The sequence below is a fragment of the Choloepus didactylus genome (genome assembly GCF_015220235.1).
Source record: "Choloepus didactylus isolate mChoDid1 chromosome 11 unlocalized genomic scaffold, mChoDid1.pri SUPER_11_unloc2, whole genome shotgun sequence".
NCBI classification, from domain to species: domain Eukaryota; kingdom Metazoa; phylum Chordata; class Mammalia; order Pilosa; family Megalonychidae; genus Choloepus; species Choloepus didactylus.
In genome coordinates, this window is record NW_023637579.1 from 3659008 (window position 1) to 3663566 (window position 4559).

A 4559-nucleotide genomic window follows, 5' to 3' on the forward strand; every position below is an offset into this window, starting at 1 on the left:
TGTAATATATATATTTAAGAAGTAGGATAAAATAGTAAGGACAAAGAAAGGGATAGAAAAAATGGGTTGGAAAATATTCAAGAATGATGCCGATAAATCTCAGCATCAGAGTTCCTATAATTATTATGAAAAGGAACCTTTATGGATATATTCCTAAATTTTCAGAATAATGTCCTAAGTGGGTCAGTAATTCAATTATTGAAGAACTATACATTACAAACCTACTCTGATATGTGCAAAGCAGCAAGAAGATACATTAGTGAAGAAAAAGGAAAATTCTGTACCCTCTCAAGCATTCCTTTGGCAATAAAAAAGTAAATATCTTAAAAATCAAAGGCAGATTATTAGAAGTGCTAAGAAGGAAGGAAATAAGGTAATGTCAGCTAATGTGGTCAGAGAAGGTCTCTCTGAAGAGGTTACATTTGAGCTAAACTATAAAGAAAAGGAAGATCCAGGCTTATGAGGAACAGGAAGAGAGTTTCACAATTAAAGAACAAGAAGGGCTAAGTGATGTCAACAACAAGGCAACATAAGACATTCCCAGATAAAACCTCCCAAGAGGTGAGGCAAGAAGGTGGAGTGGTGAGGTCTAGGTTGTAGTTGCTCCTCCAGGGCAGTTAGTAGAAAGCCAGAAGCTGCATAGACCACACAATGCAGAGGAATTTGAGATTGGACAAACTTCATACAATACTCATGAACATGTGGATCAGCTGAGATCAGCAAAATCTGTATGTTCTTGTGGCCAGGGACAATCTTGAGGGAGGAGGGGCTGTCAGTGCTGGGAACAAGGAGGGAGAATGAAAGCTGCAACCATAGATAAACTGAGAGCAGACACCAGAAAATCTGGGAGCAGTCAGCCCAGTGGATAGGAGATAGGGCTACCAAAACAGCAAAAAAATAGAAAACAAAATAAAAACAGAGACTTTTTGGAGTCAGGTGAACATAATATGGAGAAGGGCAGGGCTTAAACAGAATAAGACACATATGCAAATCCAGGGAGGGAGAGTCCTGGTCTGAAAAGCTGGCTTCTCTGCTTTCTTGATTGTTCCTTAATCACCCTAAACTCCTGGTCTTTTAGCATTTCAATAACCCACTAGATCTGCAAAGACTGTAAATAGTCCATACTAGGCCCTTCCTTTTCTTCTTCTTATTTTCTCCTCTTTTCTAAGACAATTACTCTAAAAAACCAATTACAGAAAGCCTCAAAGACTTGTAATTTGGGCCCAGGCAAGAGCAGAGCTAAGATAGCTCTGAGAGACAAAGCAATAAGTCTAGTGATGGAGAAAATTTGCTAAACAACATAACTTCCCAGCCCTTTTGGGAACTCAGATCCCAGGGGTTGGAATACATTAACTAGCTTCAGTCAGCCATGTCCCTGACAGGGTCAAGGTCACCTGGAGAACTAAAGGTTCCCTGCCTCCTTACAAGGGTGGGGCAACTATGGGCTGGCAAGCCCCACCTGATGGACAGCACAGGAGAAGCACAGAGTCTAAAGGCCTCACAGGAGAGTCTCATTTTCAAGGAAATGTCATACCCTTCTCCCAAGACATGGGTCTCTCTGGACTAGGAAATCCTAACTTGGGCTGACCATATCTGAAGAGATCACCTCACAAAAAGGCTACAGAGAGGCAGATAAGAAACAGAAAAACAAGAGGTGAAAATTTCTGATCAATTAAACAGAATCTAAGTTAAGGTCTAGAATAAGCTGAACTAAACACTAAAGGTTAGAGAACTAAGACAACCAACAAGAAAATCCTAAGTAAAAGAGTGAAAACAAGCTCCAGAATAAACTAATCAAGAAAGTCAGATGCCTATACAGCTTAAGATGATGAGCCATACTAGGAAACATGAAAATATGGACCAGCCAAAGGAACAAACTAATAGTTCAACTGAGATACAAGAGTTGAAGCAATTACTGCTAAATCAATTCAATGAGCTGAAGGAAGAAGTAATTGGAGATGTTCAAACAAATCTAAATCAATTCAAATATCAAGTCAGTGAACTGAGGGAAGACATAGCAAAAGAGATGAAGGATATAGGAAGACCACTGGATGACCATAAGGAAGAATTGATAAACTTGAAAAAACAAATGACAGAACTTATGGGAATGAAAGGCATAATGGAGGAGATGAAAAAGACAATGGAGGGATACAACAGTAGATTTGAACAGGCAGAAGAAAGGATCAGTGAATCGGAAGATCACACATCTGAATTCACACACATGAAAGAACAGATGGTGAAAAGAATGGAAAAATATGAGCAGGGCCTTAGGGAACTGAGTGACAATGTAAAATGCACAAAATACATATCATGTGTGCCCCAGAGGGAGAACAGAGGGAGAAAGGGGCAGGAAGAACAATAGAAGAAATAATCACTGAAAATTTCCCAACTCATGAAAGACAGAAAATTAGAGATTCAGGAAGTACAGCACACCCAAAAGAAAATAGACCACAATAGATATACTCCAAGACACTTACTGATCAGATTGTGCAATGTCATAGACAAAGAGAGAATTCCAAAAGCAGCAAGAGAAAAGCAATCCATCACATACAAGGGAAGCTCGATAAGATTATGCACAGATTTCTCTGGAGAAACCAGGGAGGCAAGAAGACAGTGGATATGATATATTTATCATACTGAATGAGAAGAACTGCCAACCAAGAATTCTATACCCAGTAAAACTGTCTTTAAAAAATGGGGGAGAGATTAAAATATTTTTCAGACAAACAAACACTGAGAAAGTTCATGAATATGAGACCGGGGCTACAGGAAATACTAAAGGGAGTGCTACAGGCTCATAGGAAAAGACAAAAGAAAGAGGTATGGAGAAGAGTGTAGAAATGAAGATTGTCAGGAAGGGTAAAAAGAGAGAGAGGAAAAAATAAGACATGATATATAAAATCCAAAAGACAAAATGATAGAAGAAAGTACTGCCCTTACAGTAATAACACTAAATGTTAATGGACTAAACTCCCCATTAAAAAGACACAGACTGGCCAGGGTGACAGGCAAGCTGGGCTGCCTGTCCATGGCCAGCCCCGAGGACCTCATGAAGATGGTGCGCCTGCCCTACTCGTACTCGGCGCTCATCGCCGTGGCCATCCAGAGCACGCTGGAGTGCAAGCTCACCCTCAGCACATCTACCAGTTCGTGGTGGACAGCTTCCCCTTCTATCAGCACAGCAAGGCCGGCTGGCAGAACTCCATCCACCACAACCTGTTGCTCAATGACTGCTTCAAGAAGGTGCTCTGCGATGAGCACAACCCAGGGAAAGGCAATTACTGGACCCTGGATCCAAACTGCGAGAAAATGTTTGACAATGGGAACTTCCGCCGGAAGAGAAAGCGCCACTCGGAGGCCAGCGACAGCTCCACAGGGGTGGCCACAGGGACATCTAAGTCAGAAGAAGGGCTCTCCTTGGGATTGGGGCCAGGATGAGCATGCAACCAGAAGGAGACAGCCCTTCCCAGTCCCCAGAGCCTCCCGCGGGCCTTCCCAGTCCCCAGCACCTCCCGTGGGCACCAAGAGTCCTGCCCTGTCACCAGGAGGAGCCATGCTCACCTCCACCCCGTGCCTGCACTCCTTTGGCAGCCTCAGCACCCTGAGTGTCAGCAGCAGCGGGAGCCCCCCACTAGCCCTCCCAGGCAGCCACCACCTGGGGGTGCAGGGGCTCCAGCTGCCCCCCAGCAGCACATTCCCACCCAGTTCTGGCTCAGAGGCCTCTGCAGACACATTGCAGCTGAGTGACAGCAGCAGTGGTAGTGACAGCCAGAGGTCTTCCTGTTACAGCCCTTACCCAGACAGCCCCTTCTACAACTTCAGCATGGTCAACAGCCTCACCTACCCCTGGGAGGGCTCTGAAGTCTAAGGCCCCGCTTCTCAGACTTTTCCTGTGCACAGCTGGAGAGCTCCTTAAAAAGCAGGTTCCGGATCAGCAGGTCCAGGGTAGGGCTTGGGTAGGGCTGAGGGTTTTCTGTGGAGCCCCCATGACCACACTTGGAGGAGCAAGGGTGTGGATAACTCCTTTCTGCAGCCCAGCAAGGTTTTACACGTGTCTCTGGGTGAAGGGCCTCCTTAGACAGTCATCTCATTCTATTCTGGGACAGCAGCCATAGCTCTATAAGGAGGAGAGGACCACGTTTCTTTCTTTCAACTCTGCATATGGAGTTGCAAGCACACATGTGCACAGCTCATCAAGTTTGGGTAGGAAAAATATCAACAATTCCAATGGCAAGTGGAGCAGTCGGAAGTGGTTGGGCCCGAGCAGCTGATTTCTGCTGTGGGCAGCTGGTTATCTCCACGGCAGCATTCTGATTTTTCTAGAAAAGCCAGATATCTGGATTTGTATACAAAACCTCTGACTTTTTGTTCTTTGCCTCTATTTAAAGTTTTAAAAACATGGTACTAGAAACACCGCCAATCCTTGGGCAATATCCAGCTCATGAACCACCTCTGCTTATACCCAAAAGCGTCTGGTACATAATAGCAGACATTTAATAGCAATGAAATTGTCAATGCCAGCCACCCCAGACACCTCACATGTATTCTCATTTAATCCT

General features: G+C 44.4%; 1 pseudogene; it reads left to right on the forward strand.

Moving 5' to 3' along the window:
* The first annotated feature begins 3016 nt into the window (after positions 1-3016).
* On the forward strand, positions 3017-3868 carry LOC119524613 (annotated as a pseudogene).
* The last annotated feature ends 691 nt before the right edge of the window (positions 3869-4559 follow it).